The following is an 18,931-nucleotide window of genomic DNA, read 5'->3' as shown; positions in this document are numbered from 1 at the left end:
TCTTCCACTATGAATACTTCAACTCTTTGTGATTGTAGCACCCAAATATTTTTCCCAGAGAAAACCCCAATTTATCTTCCTCGTACATCTTGAGCAAAAGAAAAATCACATTTTCTTTTTTCCCTTAGTGCCGCACAAAATACTAATCTTTTTCTTTCAGTCAGCTTCAAATTTGTGTTTCAGACTTCAATCTCTCTCTTTCCGCCATGGCATGAAATTTCTTGAAGTGCTTAAATACTTGGTCTTTAGTTTTCAAAAACCTTTTGTGAAGCATCATCAATAAAAGTAACAAAATACTTATTATCACCTAAGGACTCCGCATCAATGGGACCACATACATCAAAATAAACGAGATCTAACACATTGGGCTTTCTAGTAGAGAGAATGCGAAATGAAACTTTATGATGTTTTCCAAATAAACAATAATCACAATGTTTAAGTGACACGCAAAAAGAATGAGAGATTTCTTTTCTAAAATTTGCAACCTTTTTTCACTCATGTGAGACAGCCACCTATGTCACAAGTTAGGCAAAGATTCTTCTTGAGTTGCATTAACAACATATTTGCATACCTTTACTTGTGTCTTGTAAAGTGTACAACAAATCTTCCTTCCAGCAAACACCAATGATCCTTTGGAGAGTCTCCATTTACCATCTCCAAAATAGTTTTCATAGTCTTCTTTATCCAGAATATGAGTAGAAATCAGATTCAAGCACATATCAGGCACATGCCGCACCTTCTTCAATGTCAAGGTGTATCCAGTGTTAGTCTCAATACAAACATCTCTAATTCCTACAATGTCAGTATAACTGTTATTGCCTATCTTCACTTTCCCAAAGTCTCCTGCTTTGTATGAAGTAAAGAGCTCATTTCTTCGAGGGACATGATAGGAAGCGGTTGAGTCAATCACCCATTGAAAAAAAGGATAAGAAACATTGCAACATTCATCCTCCCCTACATAGATCACCACATCTTCAATTGTCAAGACAACGGTGGTATTTTTTTCTTCTACTTTATTCTAAATTTTCTCATCTTTCTATTTATTTTTCCAAGCCGTGCAGGTTCTACTTATGTGACCTTCTTTGAACACTTGAATTTTCCTTTTGATTCTGATTGACTTCTGGGTATACCACGCCTCTTAGAATTTGTAGTCTCCTTCCCTTGTTTTCGGTGATAAGAGTCTGTGCATTATCCTTGCTCATGTCTTTTCTTCTTGTTTCTTCATTGAATAAGCAATCCTCGACCATTGCAAGTTGTAGCACACCATTTGGAGCGAAGACCACCAAAGTCTCCCAATTATCAAGTAAGGAACTTAGAAGCAATAAAGCTTGAAGCTCACCATCAATTATCAACTTCATTGTAATTATCTGATTTACCAAGTCTTGGGACTCACTCAAATGCTCAGCTGCAGATCTCTCTTCCTTAAGCTTCAAATTCACAAGCTTTCGCGCAACAAAAGATTTATTTGGAGGTGTCTTTCTTTCATAGAGACCCTTCAATTTTTCCCAAAGAGCTTCAGTATTAGTCTCTTGGGATTCATGATGAAACACACTCACATCGATGCATTTTTTAATACATCCAATGGATTTTATATTTTTTGATGCTCATTTTGGAAAAGCCCAGCAGCAGGAAGAAGCCCAATTATATGGGCAGGAAGAGAGTTAATGGATTGAGAGAAAGAAACTCATCAAGCCTGAATGATAGGAATTATGAGTCTTAGGCCCAATAAGTAAACAAATGGGCCTTGGAAAAGCAAATGGGCCAACAAGAGCCCAAAGGAAGAAGCAGTAAACCTATGGGCATTATGTGATGTAGAAAAGTGAGAATGGGCCACAACAGGCCCGAAGTAATAAAGTAAGAAAGTAAGGGGTTTATGGGAAGCCCATGAACCCCGAGGATGAAGGATATAGTAATTGGGCTAGGGAAGCCCATAAAGAGTTAGTAAAAGCTCATGGGAATGTAGAATTGGAAATGGGCCGAGGACGCCCAAGGAAGGAAAATGGGTCGAGGATGCCCAACAAGGAAGAAATAGGCCAAAGGAGTCCAGAAATAATGTAATGGGTCTAGGAAGCCCAACGCAACATGACTACAAGCCCAATGACAATATTATGGCGTTGTAACTAATTGAGGGAAGAACATGCAGTAGGCCTGAAAGAGGCCCAGTAGGCAAGGATCAAATAGCACCGCAGCATAAATAATAGAATGGCATGGCAGGAGCACCGGCAAGCCAACGGAAAGAACAAATGGAGGGCTGATGGAGAGAAAAGCCTACTATCAAGCAAGGCCCAGCCCTTGGGGGAAGCATGCCATCAAGGGTGGAGGGTCAGAGAACAGTTCACGCCACAAGAGGTCAAGAATGGGTGGTAGAATGCGCAGGCAAGCCTCCAGTCCATGGAAAATGCATGAGCAGCAAACAAGTCTTGGATATACATGAAATGTGGAGCACGCACAAGGCCCAGGCACCACCAACCTGTACCTAGCTAATACAGGAGTAGTGGGAAATGGATCAGAGTTAAGAGAGGGTATGGTCTAGCGGTGGGGAGAAGGAAAGGCCTATTTTCGAGTTCCCGCTCAAACTCTTTTGGGGGAAATGTCCTACTGGGATGGCATACTACCCAAAAAAGGGAGAATGAGTTGGAACCACTAGGTGCATGCCATGAGGGATAGTGAGAGAGAGAATACCTACACTGTGGTAGATAAGAATGCCATGGTAAGCAAGCAAACAAAGTAGAACTCTTTGTTTGGTAATAGGGTATGGCACGGCCAACGCACACAAGTGGTGGTGGCCGGGCAGTTGACAAGCCAATAAGTGCTCTAGAAGTACACCCACACCTAGAAAAAAGTTGTTAAAGGGAAAAATAGTAAAAAAAGTCACGACAAGTAGTATATAAAAGGCTTTCGCCGTGCACAAGATCATCATCGAAATAGTAGCAACCACTAGGAGTGAATTGCAGCACCACCATCACCATAAAGAGAGAAAAGAGCCGAAAAGAAACAAAGGGACAAAACGGAGAAAAAAGATAAAGAGAATCAGGACGAGAAATAGGGACTGTAGAGTGGTAGGCATGCACCAATAGGCTTATCTTTTCTCTCCCTCTGAAAGCCAATCCTCTATTAAGGATGAATGATTTGCTTGGGTATAAGCCATTCAGGTCCGTTCCCTCAAACTGGGTAATTTCTAATGGCACGATCGTCCTGTGAGGTTACCCATGTTGAGGAAGTGGTTTCCTTCTTAGTTTTAGTCCCATAATACCACTAAGCACGGCAGACTAACCTTTTGATATTATTGTTCATCACAATCATTTCCTTTCTTGTCTTTGTGATTTCACCCGCAGTGTATTTCTTATTGCCATATCTTTTTCTTGAGGATTCCGTACTTATTTCATCTAACTGGAAACATATTGCCTTTATTATTATCATACTGTACTTGTCTGCCATAACCCCTGTGTAATAGTCTCGCCTACCATAGGCATGTGAACCAAGTTTCAGCAAAGAGGGGCATAGTTTGTGCACAAGCTAGCCTAAGGTGGGTTGCAATTGGACCAGTCCCAACTCTCCTATCCTAAATACTTGGGCCCTGGTACAACAGGAGACAGTCCAGCCCAAAATCACAAAATGGCCTACCACACTATTTAACTTATCCTAGTCTTTATCAAACATCTCGCTTAGCTTAGCACTATCACCCTCAATAGGGTCATGCAAATCCTTATAGTAAAGGACATCCTCTATCATCAGCACAAGACAATCACGTTTAACAACCAATGCTCTGATACCACTTCTTGGGGGGGGGGGGGGAAGGGGAGGATAAACACCTTGGGGACCTTCCTTGAGTAATTAATATAATATATTGAGACACATTTTAACCCAAAAGGCCTAAGCCCAATGGATATGTGCTCAATTATGTTATATTAACCACTCATTCTTCTCATTTTTATTCAATGTGGAACTTCACTCATATGTGTAACCCAACAATTTTGTATGTGTATATATATATATATATATATATATATATATATAACTGTGGAAAGAAAGGTCATTTCAAGAATGAGTGTAGAGCTAAAGCCAAATCCCTTATCAATGCCCTCATTATTGACCAACCCAGAAAAGAGTAAGTTACAGGCTAAGGCCGGTTGGGGCCATGTGCGGAAAATAAACATAAAGGCCGGTTGGGGCCATGTGCGGAAAATAAACATAAAGGCCGACTGAGGCCATGATATTACAAATATGAAATAGTGCCATCTGTTTACAATGCTAAGGGTTGTAAAGAGGAGGCAAAGCTGAACTCTTGGCTGGAAAAGGAGGGAATTTTGGAGTTGCTGAAGTTTCTCCTAAAATTGGACCTGCCTCAGAATGGAGGAATGGCTTCCTTAAATAGGCTGGAGGAGGCCTTGGATGCTGCTGGATGATTGCTGAAAATCCGGAAGGTAAATTGCTTTTACTGAGGTGAAAGTTAATTCCACCGAAAGCAACAGTATCCCTTGATGATTGTGTCTGTGAACAGTAAAACTTTTACTATTCATGCTACAGTGATTTGTCCCCTTGCTTTTCTGGATTCGGTCACTGTTGAAATAGTAACCTGTCGGGGAATCTCTGGGTGCGAATTGTTCATGATGCGGGTACTGTTCATATCAGTGGCTGGTGCTGATTTTGAATAGTAACCGGACTGGGATTTTCATCCTGAGTTGCTTTGACAGGATGTTTCAGTCAGTATCAGGAGCATCTGATGGATATCCATCATAAGGATCCCATGGGGAATCGTTACCACAATCGTGCTCGTGATATCTGGCATAGGTGTTGCAGAGTCCACAGTAGAGAAGTGGTTCATGGACAGGCTTTTTCCCTGTAAGAAATTCTCTGGGACTATCAGGACCAAGTTTTTTCAAATTTCTAATGGCGGAGTCATATGGTCGTCTCCCAAAAACATAGATCCTGTCTGTGGAGCTTATAAAATGATAGTCCTTCCAAAGCTCTTGGCTGACATCGATGATTTGGTTGTTGAAGTAATTCCTCCAGCGCTCTGCTAGAGCATTAGGGTATTTGTATGAGATATATGTGTCTCCTTCATACCATGGGCCCTGATAAGAGAAACCATTAATGAGGACAAGGTGCTTTGAGGGATGAACTTCCATCCAACTGTTTTTGTCCCATTCTGGTAGAGTACTCCAACATCTGATAGAAACAAAGGGGCTGTTGACTTGCCTAACGGCATTTTGGATGATCTCAGGAAGCTGGCTAATTTGGTCATGACTTGTGAGTTTGATAAGTCTAATAAAACCGGATTCAAACATCTGGGAGAGCCATTCTGGATCTCTTTCTTCTTCATCTGACCCGTCTTCATAATTGACCAAAAGTCCTGGGAAGGGATGCTTATTTTCATATACCCTGGAGCTGCTTCCAAAGTATTCTTCCCATGCAGCTTGTACTAGAATGTTATCCATATCATCCGAATCATCTGGATTAGGAATAGTAGTTGTAACTAGTATTTTGAAATGCTCATACCAGAGATTCTGGCTTTCGTTCATGGCCTTGCTTCTCAGAATACGAGTTTGTAAATCTGATGGCAAGTTGGCAACGGCACTTCTTAGAGTTGCTCTAGTCTTAAGACTGAGTTTAGCATAATCAGTGCTCATGATAGTCATTTTGTCCATTGAATGGACATCCTCTTTGCCAGAGAGTTGACTAGTTAAGATTTCATTTCTTGCTTCAAGGTTTACTAGATGGATTTCTAGTGCTCTGAGGGTTTTTAGGAATAGGTCTTGATTATTTCTGGTGTGGGCAAAGTGAAGGTTATCAAGGAGACATTTAATGGAGTAGGGTAGGTCTGTGTATGTTCCATTATTGAACTGTAAAGCCCTGGATAAAACTTCCTGTAAAACAATAGCCATATCACCATTGGAATATGTCACCGTTGGAGGGACAAATTCCTGAAGGGATGTTGCTCCTCTATGGCTTGTAGAGGATGCGCCTTCATGCTTTACAAAAGACTGTCCCGCTGGTAGTCTTTTGTCTTGAGGATAGTCCCTTGCGGGTGCTTTCCCCTTGCCTTTCTTCCCAGCTGAAGAAGTCATCTCCCACTTACTAGTGGTATTAAATATTGCTCTCTTTATCTCCTGCCAAGAAAGGTTTGGATCATTTGAGATTTTTAAATAATTGTGAAAAAACCTTTTGCTTTTAAAACTGATGGATGCAGAGATGCAAATATCTTCATGATGAATGTATGATGACAATTGATTGGAATCAAAGGGATGATCAATTGTTTTGGCTGAATCAAGATGCTGGGCTTGATTATGAGATGGAAGGATGGTGATAGTACTGAGAGTTTTTGATATAGAAGCTTTTTGGAGGGAGCAAACTTCCCAAGGTTCTGGGCTTCTCATAAACTCAAATTTGACAGTCTGACCAAAAGGATGGGCTGTGATTCCTTCAGTATTAGTGATGAAAGGATATAACAAACACAAGAAAGGGTTTCCTAGGATGACTCTATCTGTCATGTTTTTGACAAGGACAAATTTTGTCATAAAGGATATGCCACCTTGGCAAACCTCAGCTTGTGGGATATTGAAATCAATTTGCATTCTCTCGCCACTTGCGGAAGTTAATCTCTCCTTAGACCTTTTAAAGTATTTGGAGGGAATGATGCCTTCTTGAATGCAATTAAGATCAGCACCTGAATCTATTAAGGCTATGACCTCAAATTCGAAATCATTGCTAATGACAATCCTGACTTTGGAATGCCATTTATGGAAGTTAATCCTACTGATGGTTTCTAAGAACAAACCTTTGCTGGGTTCTTGGATAAGGTCAGCTGTAGGGTTAACTGTTTGATCAACTTCTTCATCTGAGGGATTTTCCTCATTGCTTTGATGAGACGTGCTTTCCAACAGTTGGATCCTTCGATTAAGGAGATCATAATCGACCCTAAGAATGGTTAATTCTTGCTTAAGGATTTTGACTTCTGATTTGGTTTCCTTAATTTCTTTCTGAAGGTCGTTGACAGTAACTTCCTTTTTGGACAGTGTAAACCTATTGTAAATTTGCTCTAAGTCTACCTTAGGTTGCTGGATTTTAAGGGCAGGTTTGCTGGTTTCCCTAACTAAGGTCTGATGGAAAAGGGTAAGCTTCTGGGCTTTGGTAATAGGATCTTCTATAGCCTCTATAAGGTCTAAAAGGAGTTCTTCTTGTCTGTTCAACACATTGATGGTTTTGTTTCTGCAGCAACCATCTTTGCATGGCGTGGGTTCATCCGGGCCACTAGAGGTACTGGCACTAGAGGAATCAGAGGATGACCTGTATAATTGCTTGAGCTCACTGTTACTAGCACTGCTAAAAGACTCGCTGTCAGAGCGGTCAAGTTCTAGTAACTTGAAGATCTCATCTTTTCTGGGTTGGTCACTAATGAGGGCATTGATAAGGGATTTGGCTTTAGCTCTACACTCATTCTTGAAATGACCTTTCTTTCCACAGTTGTAGCATCTGCCTGATGCTTGTGGAATAGGTTCCTTGGATTTTCCTTTCTTATAGAAATCATCAGTCTTGTGCTTTTGTTTTCTATAATACTTGGTTGCTTTCTTCCTATAGGATTTCTCAAAGGATTCCTTTCCTTTGTGCTTGGATTTCCTCTTGGAAGGTTTGACAGAAGGTAAGCCATATACCGAGTACGTAAATGTCCTATTTCGTACTTGGCTTTATTTTTGTTGATATGGCTTTGGATTTTGAGATCTCTGCACATTTTCATTCCTTCACTTCTAATAGTGCTAGAGATGTCTCCATAGGTTAGGTTATCATAATCTATGACACCTAAGGGGCTGCAAAGGGTTTCTTTAACCTTCTGACTGAAGAGGGTTGGTAAACCATTAATAAATTTCTCCTTCCAAAATGGAGAATTACAATCTCTCCTGTGCATGACTCTAGTGGTAAAAGCGTCTTCATACCACTTGTAATCTCCTAGGGTTTTACACCTAAGGTTGCTCAGTTGCTCATAAATCCTAGCTGTGATATTGCTGGGTTTTCCTATGAAGTGTTTCATGATTGTATAAATCAGGGTATTGACACCATCAGGAATTCCTTGTTCTATTTCATTGATAATGGGGTTTCCTTCCTCATCTTTCTGGATGGCGTACTTGATGTCTTCTTTAGACACTTCAGTAAGGCAATTGTTCCACCATTGCTGGAGTTTGCCTGTAAATCCTAATGCCATCATTTCAATGACTTCTTTATGGGGACGGCCTTCGTCCAGGTAGTTGTTGGCTACCATAGTCATATGCTGGATTTTGTTTAGGATTTCCTGTTCTGATAAACCATCTATGTTCCATTCATAGAGTCTACCAGAAGATACTGAGAATTGGTTGCTAACATTTCTTTCCTCATACCGGAGGTCAGGGGGTGAAGATCTCGGATACCAATTCTTGGGTGAGCTAGTTGGATCGGGATGGTAAAGCCGTTTTACATCTAAATCCTGAAACTGGTTTTCTAATTGTTCCATCTCTTGGTCAGAGGTTTGGCTAGAACTGCTAGAGGCTGATTGGATATCTAGAACATTCATTGATGAAGGGGTGGCTGGTTCCTTCTTAACTAGTTCTTCTAGCTTTTGGGCCACTATCTCTAAGGCTGTCTTATCCTTAGGATAACTAAGGCTGGTGTGTCTGGTTGTGGGTAACTTGACTAAGGGCTTTTCTAAGGTTTGGATCGGCTTACTAGAGCTTCCTGGTTGGAGGATAACTTTGTTTTCGATCCTATCTTCTATTCTGTCAAGCTGTTTTCCTATGATATTTAGACACTGGTTGGTATAGTTGTTTTGCTCAATAACCTTGTCAACAGGTTGATGTCTATCTATGGTGGCCTTGAAGGGAGAGGCTATTATCTCTGTCCTTCGATGGTTGAAGGTTATGGCTTCTAGGGGTGGATGACTAGACCTTACAATTTCTTTGGTTGCATTGGGTCCTTCTATGGTCCAGGCTCGGGTAAGGACACAAAACTGCTTGTGCTGGCCAAAATACCTTTCGAAGTATAAGAAAAAGGGGACATTACGGGATATTTCCCTCATGAATGCCGTCCATGCTTCAAATACTTTTTCTTTTTGATCTCTGGTATAATTGGCTTTGTAGGCTTCTCTTTTAGTCCTGTTTTCCTCAGAACTAAACTCCTTTCCTAATTCTTCTAGGTCAGGAACGAATTCTCTGTTTAACACTAAGATATTCAGAGATTCCTCTTGCTGATCTGGAGGCTGTTCCATATCAGTTCCAGATGGGGATGGGGGGGATTGTTCACGATCGTCTTCCTTATTGACAATCGAATCCTGTTTGGCTGTGTAGCAAGGTGTGGTGAGTTGGGAATTGGTTCTAACTCCCTGAAGCTGAACACCTAAATCTCTTCTAGACCTAGGAAAAGGTGATCCTAAAGGTCTGGTTGAGCTATACTGGGATGCAGATCTATCTCTAAGGTAGATAGGTGACTGCCTATGGGGCTGCTGTAGATCGATTGGAGATCTAAACCGGGATGTGTCCATAGGTTGCCTACACTCATAGTCTAGAGGAGTGCTAAGCCTAGATCTGTCGAAACTTAACCTAACCGTGCCATCGGCTAGTTGTTGGACAAATTCTAGATCTGGATTCTGGGCTGGGTTTTGGATCTGTAGAGCATGATTTTCATTTTCTAACATCCAATTGGCTGGGAAAGTAATTTCAGACCATTTGAGGGTTCTGGGAACCTTAACTTTGGCGCTAGGGTCAGTGGTCTGGATGAGGGTTGTCTCACCCTTTTGCCTCCGATCAAGTGCCCCAACATTCATGTTCGTTCTCATGCACTTGTAGTAAACTCTATATATCAAGGCGATCTGACTAGTTCCCTGTGTCATAAGGGTTCCATGGGTCTTGATATTGAGTGTGAGGGCTTTGATAACTGTACTGTAATGGAGAAAGATGCTAAAATCTGGGAAGCAATTAAAATGAATGGGTCCGTTACTAAGACTGGTTTCTATGGTTCCTAGGAGGCTGTCATCAAATCTGACGTGACGAGCATCTCTAAGGGCCATGAGGATTGAGCTGTTCAAACCTCTTCTGGTGAGTGGTTTCACTCCTATTTGGACTAATCCTATGTGAAGGAAGTTATGTCCTTTGTCTTTATGACTCTGGATAGCTGAGGGTGATAACAAGTAGCACGTTTCGTACTCCTTGTTGATTCCATAGACTTGTTCTATGGTCTTGACATGGTAGTCTGTTCTGAAAGCTGTTTTCAAAGACCATGAAGACTTATAGAATTGGCTGGTGGAAACTTTAGGGATATTCCAATCTCCTATGTCTAGATCAAGATCGGATAGCTCATAAGACTCCGAATTAATTGCTCCTACGTCTGCTGGGATATCAGGAATGGATGTGGGTTGAGAACATCTACTACTGGTGGAAGAAAAACTTCTAAACAACTTATTCATGATTCTGAGGTTACAAGTTTAAATCAACAATTACAACCTAGTTATCTTTTATCCTCAAACTCCTGGATCTAACCTTTAGATCTGAAGCAAAAATACAACTATGGGATAGACACCTGATCTGTGAACTCCTACCTACCGGACTCTCCTCCAATAATGGGGACCACCCTTACACGCCTTCACTCGGCTTCACACGGGCTGACCAAACCAAACTTAGGAAGATTTTCGGTCATCTTAGGGCTTGGAGACCACACAGATTTCGGTGACAAATCTCACAGGTATAAATCTGCAACAAATTTTAGGGCTAAACACAAAAATAGGAAGAAAAGGGATAACAGGGAAGCAAAGGTTAATCTGAACAAATAATCACAGAATAACAAATAGAATGGTTAGAAGGAGGCTCAGCCTACCATTTGCAGATGTAATAGAAAATGATGAAATAATAGCAGACGAAGAAATAAATAAAAGGGAACGGAAGAGTTATCAAGAAATAGATGTAAAACAAAATATGGGGTATGGGAGATATATTCATGAAAATAATTCAAAATAATTATAATGCCAAAAATAAGCTGGATAACTATGGCGGCAGTGCCGACCAACTTGATTAAACAATAAACAGTAACTTACAATCCGACCGGGCCAAACTTGGCTCTGATACCATAAGGGGGTAAGTTACAGGCTAAGGCCGGTTGGGGCCATGTGCGGAAAATAAACATAAAGGCCGGTTGGGGCCATGTGCGGAAAATAAACATAAAGGCCGACTGAGGCCATGATATTACAAATATGAAATAGTGCCATCTGCTTACAATGCTAAGGGTTGTAAAGAGGAGGCAAAGCTGAACTCTTGGCTGGAAGAGGAGGGAATTTTGGAGTTGCTGAAGTTTCTCCTAAAATTGGACCTGCTTCAGAATGGAGGAATGGCTTCCTTAAATAGGCTGGAGGAGGCCTTGGATGCTGCTGGATGATTGCTGAAAATCCGGAAGGTAAATTGCTTTTACTGAGGTGAAAGTTAATTCCACCGAAAGCAACAGTATCTTTTGATGATTGTGTCTGTGAACAGTAAAACTTTCACTGTTCATGCTACAGTGATTTGTCCCCTTGCTTTTCAGATTCGGTCACCGTTGAAATAGTAACTCGTCGGGGAATCCGGGTGCGGGTAATCGTTCATGATGCGGGTACTGTTCATATCAGTGGCTGGTGCTGATTTTGAATAGTAACCGAACTGGGGTTTTATCCTGAGTTGCTTTGTCAGGATATTCTTTAATCGCTGTCCAAGTTATACCCGCTGTAAGGGTCTTGGGAATCTTGGAATGGATCCGGTGGATCGTGGTTGATCGATCCTTCGAAGCGTGGGAGAGACTCGTTCTTCGATTCTAGCCGTTGTGAGTGAGCTATTAGCCGCCGGGCTAATTCTTTCAACTCTTTGCTAGATTTTCCGGATATCCGGACGAGTCTAGGCTAGACCGAGATCTTGTCCCGTGGGCAATGGGTTTCTGTCGGGGGAGGATAATCCTTATAAACCTGATTGATGATTGGATTGATCCTGAGGCTGTCCCACCATTTGACTGAAAAATCCCGCTCCAAGAGGTTGCTGGGCATTGTCTATTTCCACATGTAGATCCAGGGGACTTTGTACCTACGGGAGAAAATTAAGATTACCGGAACTGGGATCTGTGCTTAGAGGAGCTGCACCTTGAGTCAAAATACCTCAAAGCATCTTGTAGTGGTTCTGGGAAGATCTGGGGGATGGATCCAAACATCTCCCACCATTTAAGGAACCAGGAGGGGGTTTGGCTACCAAAATCTTTGCTGAACATTAAGAACCATGAATGGTTGAATTTTTGGTTCTGGAAGAAGAGTACTTTTTCAAAAGCATCCATGTAGTCATAATAACTGTAATGGAGTATTGAGCCTGATGGAGATCTGTAGTTTTTGAGGATCCTTAACAAAGAAGGATGCTGTCCCCATTCTTTACTACTGATGAAACCGGTGATGATGAACTTGTGATAGAGGACTATTGGGGGTCCCCTTTCTTGTAGATGTTTTCTATTTGAGCAGACTTTTCTGGGTGAGGATGCTCTTATAGAACCGGATATTTTTCTCTCGGATGTTTGGGTAAGAAATGCCGGTTTGGTGGCAAAACTTCCATGGCTAGGGCTAAGGGATCTGTTATATGAGCCAGGTGGGGTTCAATATAAGAGATATGCTGGGTAAAGGTCTTTTTGACATAAGAGGACTGTCCTTCTCTTTGGGTTGGATAGGAAGAAGGCCTCTGAGTTTGGATATGGCTGAAATGTTCTTCTATCTGATAAGGGTTGGTTGCTTTGGGTGCTGGGGAGGCTAAGGCTGAGCTGTAGCTGGTCTGGCCATATGGTGGCCTTTCATAATTTGGTTTTGGGATTGATGAAACCAAATAACGATTGGCAATACTTGATGGTGATGCAGGGGTATCTTGTTTGGGGTTTTTTGCTTGTGAAATTGGGACAATTTGGCTGGGGGTGATAGGTACAACTTTTTGTGAGCTCTGTGTTTGGCTAGTACTAACAAGGTTTTGCTGTTTGGATAATTTAGGGGGTTGGGGTTGTTGTGGTTTTTTCCCGGACATCTTGGCTGTGACTCTGCAAAAATTCACGGGTTAGGAAATCAGGGATACTGTTTTGGCTTCCTTCAATGAATTCTATATCAAAGTCAAAGATTGAAAGGATGGCTTGCCATCGTGCAAAAATCTGTTTTGATGCAATGTTTTGAACATCTTTTTCTAAAACGTGTTTTGCAGATTTACAATCAATCCTGATTAAAAACTTTTGATTTAAAAGATCACTTTGAAATTTTGAAATGCATAGTACTATGGATAGTATTTCTTTTTTAATAGTACTATAATTGATCCGAGTGGGAGTCCAAATTCTGAATGGAAACAAACTATCTGTTCAGGGGTATTGGGATTAATACGCTGGAGGAGGATACCACCATAACCTATGTTTGAGGCATCAGTCTGGACAATCTTGAATGAGTTGTCAGAAGGAATTCCTAAACAAGGAAGGGTTCTGACATATTGTTTGATATGCTGGACCACTATGGTATGAGCTGGAGTCCAAGGGGAAGGATTGGCTCGGAGTCTATCAAAAAGGAGTTTGCATTGTTGCCTGAGATTTTGATAGAAGTCTGAAATGTAATTGAGAGAGCCTAGAAATCTCTCGAAGCCGGGTTTTATCTAGGATTTCATCTCGGAAACTTATCAAAGAACCGGATAGCTCGTCTATAGGCTTGATAACACAATTATGAATATCAAAACCTAAAAACCGGACTTTAGTTTGGAAAAGCTTGATCTTGGGGGCTGAAATGACAAGACCATTGAGCTTGATGGTATGGAGGAATGCTCTTATGTGCTTCTGGTGTTGTTCTAAGGATTCTTAAAAAATGAGTACATCGTCAATGTACACAATGGCATGGCTGGAGAATGGATTAAAAATCTCATTCATGATATTTTGGAACTCGAAGGTGCATTTTTTAGACCAAAGGGCATCACATTCCATTCATAATGACCAAAGGGTGTGGTAAAGGCTGTTTTATACCTATCGAGGCTCTCGATTTGTATTTGCCAAAATCCACTCTTCATATCAAACTTGCCGAAGACAATCGCTTTGCTAAGCCTGTTAACTAAGTCCTTTTTGTTGGGAATTGGGTACCTTACCCATTCTAAGACTTTGTTGAGGGGCTTGTAGTTGATAACTAACCTAGGGACACCTCTTTCTATCTCAGCATTTTTCTGTACGTAAAAGGCTGGACAAGACCATGGTGATCTAGATTTCCTGATGATTCCTTTCTTAAGGAGGTCTTCTATTTCAGCTCTACAAGTATTCATGAGTTCTTGATTCATCTGGATAGGTCGAGCTTTGGTAGGGATATCTTTTTCATTGAAATCTTTGACATATGGGAGAGCTACCTCGTGTCTCTTTACGTGCCAAAAAGCCGTGGGTAGATCGGAGCGGACTTCCCGCTTAAGTTTTTCCTCAAACTTTCGATCTCTTCTTGGAGGGTTTTGCAAGTTAGTTGGTCCTCAACTTTCTTGTATCTTATTTCCTCCTGAAGGTACTTGAGATGTATGGACTTGGCACAAATCAGGTTTAACGTTTTGGAGACTGCATTGGCTTGGATGGTGCTAATATTTCTAGGCACAGGTCCACTGATAAACCTAAACTTGATGGTTTGGCCAAAGGGTTGGGTAGTGATTCCTTTACTATCCACTGTGAAAGGGTAAAGGATGCAAAGGAAAGGATTTCCTAAAATGACCTTGTCTGTCATATTTTTGACAAGAACAAACGTGGTTTTGAAACACATGTTATCTTGGCAAACATGGGCTTTAGGAAGTTTGAATTCAATCTGCATTTTTCCGCCACTTGCAGATGTCAATCGTTCCCTAGATTTTTTGAAATACTTGGAGGGAATGATTCCTTCTTGAATGCAATTGAGATCAGCACCTGAATCAATTAAGGCTATGACTTCGAATTCAAAATCTTTGCTAATGACAATCCTGACTTTGGAATGCCATTTATGGAAGTTAATCCTTGTGGTAGTATCTAAGAATGGTTCTTTGCTGGGTTCTAGGATAAGATCACCTGTAGGGTTAACAGTTTGGTCATCTTCAACATCAGAGGGATCCTCCTTGTTGCTTTGATAAGAAGTATTTCTCAAAGGTTGGATTCTCTGGAAGGCTCCAAGGTTTTGCTTTAGGGTTCTAATTTCCCTCATGGTTTCCTTGGTTTCATTTTGAAGGTCGTTGATATTAACTTCCTTCTTGGGCTGGGCAAACCTATTGTAGATTTGTTTTAAATCTACCTTGGGTTGTTGGTTACTGGGTCCGGGTTTATTTGTTTGCTGTACTGAAGGCTGTTGGATTGGGCTAGGTTTCTGGGATTTGTCAAAGGGGTTACTTATTTTTCTGTGAGAGGATTTGGTGCCACAATTTTTCATGAGATGGTCACGCTTACCGCAAGCATGACATTTTCCAAGCTTAGGAGGGACATGCTTCTTAGATCTTTTGTAAGCTTTGGAAATAAGTCGATGGGTTTTGCTGGTACGGTTTTCAAGTCTTTTTATTTTTAACCGTTTCCACTTGGCATCTAGAGGTTCATCTTCTGTTTCAGAGGAACTGCTAGAGGTAGTATGGACTCTTAAAACCTTAAGCTGTCTTATGGATCTTGGCGGAGAAACAGCCGGTTTCCTTGTAAGTTCTTCAAGTTTCAGGGCAACTATTTCTAAGGCTGACTTGTCCTTAGGATAACTGTAGTTGGTTGTGGGAGACTTGACAAGAGCTTGCTTAAGAGTTGGTTTACTATCCGTATCCTTAACTGAGTTGGGTTCATCTATGGTCCAAACTCTGGTGAGGACACAAAACTTGTCTTGGCCAAAATACCTTTCGAAGTATAAGAAAAAGGGGAGATTACGGGATATTTCCCTCATGAATGCCGTCCATGCTTCAAATACTTTTTCTTTTTGATCTCTGGTATAATTGGCTTTGTAGGCTTCTCTTTTAGTCCTGTTTTCCTCAGAACTAAACTCCTTTCCTAATTCTTCTAGGTCAGGAACGAATTCTCTGTTTAACACTAAGATATTCAGAGATTCCTCTTGCCGATCCGGAGGCCGTTCCATATCGGTTCCGGATGGGGATGGGGGGGATTGTTCACGATCGTCTTCCTTATTGACAATCGAATCCTGTTTGGCTGTGTAGCAAGGTGTGGTGAGTTGGGAATTGGTTCTAACTCCCTGAAGATGATCACCTAAATCTCTTCAACACCTAGTATAAGGTGATCCTAAAGGTACGGTTGAGCTATACCGGGATGCGCATCTATCTCTAAGGTAGATAGGTGATCGCCTATGGGGCTCTTGTAGATCGATTGGAGATCTAAACCGGGATGTGTCCATAGGTTGCCTACACTCATAGTCTAGAGGAGTGCTAAGCCTAGATCTGTCGAAACTTAACCTAACCGTGCCATCGGCTAGTTGTTGGACAAATTCTAGATCTGGATTCTGGGCTGGGTTTTGGATCTGTAGAGCATGATTTTCATTTTCTAACATCCAATTGGCTGGGAAAGTAATTTCAGACCATTTGAGGGTTCTGGGAACCTTAACTTTGGCGCTAGGGTCAGTGGTCTGGATGAGGGTTGTCTCACCCTTTTGCCTCCGATCAAGTGCCCCAACATTCATGTTCGTTCTCATGCACTTGTAGTAAACTCTATATATCAAGGCGATCTGACTAGTTCCCTGTGTCATAAGGGTTCCATGGGTCTTGATATTGAGTGTGAGGGCTTTGATAACTGTACTGTAATGGAGAAAGATGCTAAAATCTGGGAAGCAATTAAAATGAATGGGTCCGTTACTAAGACTGGTTTCTATGGTTCCTAGGAGGCTGTCATCAAATCTGACGTGACGAGCATCTCTAAGGGCCATGAGGATTGAGCTGTTCAAACCTCTTCTGGTGAGTGGTTTCACTCCTATTTGGACTAATCCTATGTGAAGGAAGTTATGTCCTTTGTCTTTATGACTCGGATAGCCGAGGGTGATAACAAGTAGCACGTTTCGTACTCCTTGTTGATTCCATAGACTTGTTCTATGGTCTTGACATGGTAGTCTGTTCTGAAAGCTGTTTTCAAAGACCATGAAGACTTATAGAATTGGCTGGTGGAAACTTTAGGGATATTCCAATCTCCTATGTCTAGATCAAGATCGGATAGCTCATAAGACTCCGAATTAATTGCTCCTACGTCCGTCGGGATATCAGGAATGGATGTGGGTTGAGAACATCTACTACTGGTGGAAGAAAAACTTCTAAACAACTTATTCATGATTCTGAGGTTACAAGTTTAAATCAACAATTACAACCTAGTTATCTTTTATCCTCAAACTCCTGGATCTAACCTTTAGATCTGAAGCAAAAATACAACTATGGGATAGACACCTGATCTGTGAACTCCTACCTACCGGACTCTCCTCCAATAATGGGGACCACCCTTACACGCCTTCACTCGGCTTCACACGGGCTGACCAAACCAAACTTAGGAAGATTTTCGGTCATCTTAGGGCTTGGAGACCACACAGATTTCGGTGACAAATCTCACAGGTATAAATCTGCAACAAATTTTAGGGCTAAACACAAAAATAGGAAGAAAAGGGATAACAGGGAAGCAAAGGTTAATCTGAACAAATAATCACAGAATAACAAATAGAATGGTTAGAAGGAGGCTCAGCCTACCATTTGCAGATGTAATAGAAAATGATGAAATAATAGCAGACGAAGAAATAAATAAAAGGGAACGGAAGAGTTATCAAGAAATAGATGTAAAACAAAATATGGGGTATGGGAGATATATTCATGAAAATAATTCAAAATAATTATAATGCCAAAAATAAGCTGGATAACTATGGCGGCAGTGCCGACCAACTTGATTAAACAATAAACAGTAACTTACAATCCGACCGGGCCAAACTTGGCTCTGATACCATAAGGGGGTAAGTTACAGGCTAAGGCCGGTTGGGGCCATGTGCGGAAAATAAACATAAAGGCCGGTTGGGGCCATGTGCGGAAAATAAACATAAAGGCCGACTGAGGCCATGATATTACAAATATGAAATAGTGCCATCTGTTTACAATGCTAAGGGTTGTAAAGAGGAGGCATAAGGGGGTAAGTTACAGGCTAAGGCCGGTTGGGGCCATGTGCGGAAAATAAACATAAAGGCCGGTTGGGGCCATGTGCGGAAAATAAACATAAAGGCCGACTGAGGCCATGATAAAGGCCGACAGAGCCAAGTTTGGCCCGGTCGGATTGTAAGTTACTGTTTATTGTTTAATCAAGTTGGTCGGCACTGCCGCCATAGTTATCCAGCTTATTTTTGGCATTATAATTATTTTGAATTATTTTCATGAATATATCTCCCATACCCCATATTTTGTTTTACATATTAGCACCATCCAAGCCAATGCAGTCTCCAAAACGTTAAACCTGATTTGTGCCAAGTCCATACATCTCAAGTACCTTCAGGAGGAAATAAGATACAAGAAAGTTGAGGACCAACTAACTTGCAAAACCCTCCAAGAAGAGATCAGAAAGTTTGAGGAAAAACTTAAGCAGGAAGTCTGCTCTGATCTACCCACAGCTTTTTGGCACAGAAAGAGACACGAGGTAGCTCTCCCATATGTCAAAGATTTCAATGAAAAAGATATCCCTACCAAAGCTCGACCTATCCAGATGAATCAAGAACTCATGAATACTTGTAGAGCTGAAATAGAAGACCTCCTTAAGAAAGGAATCATCAGGAAATCTAGATCACCATGGTCTTGTCCAGCCTTTTACGTACAGAAAAATGCTGAGATAGAAAGAGGTGTCCCTAGGTTAGTTATCAACTACAAGCCCCTCAACAAAGTCTTAGAATGGGTAAGGTACCCAATTCCCAACAAAAAGGACTTAGTTAACAGGCTTAGCAAAGCAGTTGTCTTGACAAGTTTGATATGAA

General features: G+C 41.3%; 1 pseudogene; it reads right to left on the bottom strand.

The window, feature by feature from the left end:
• The window catches only part of LOC142616038 (G-type lectin S-receptor-like serine/threonine-protein kinase At1g67520), a 67,295-nt pseudogene that overhangs the window by 12,187 nt on the left and 36,177 nt on the right, over positions 1 to 18,931 (bottom strand).

Source organism: Castanea sativa, chromosome 11 (assembly GCF_040712315.1).
Source record: "Castanea sativa cultivar Marrone di Chiusa Pesio chromosome 11, ASM4071231v1".
NCBI lineage: Eukaryota > Viridiplantae > Streptophyta > Magnoliopsida > Fagales > Fagaceae > Castanea > Castanea sativa.
The sequence above is the reverse complement of the archived record's forward strand: the minus strand, read 5'-3'. Positions and strand labels throughout refer to the sequence as shown.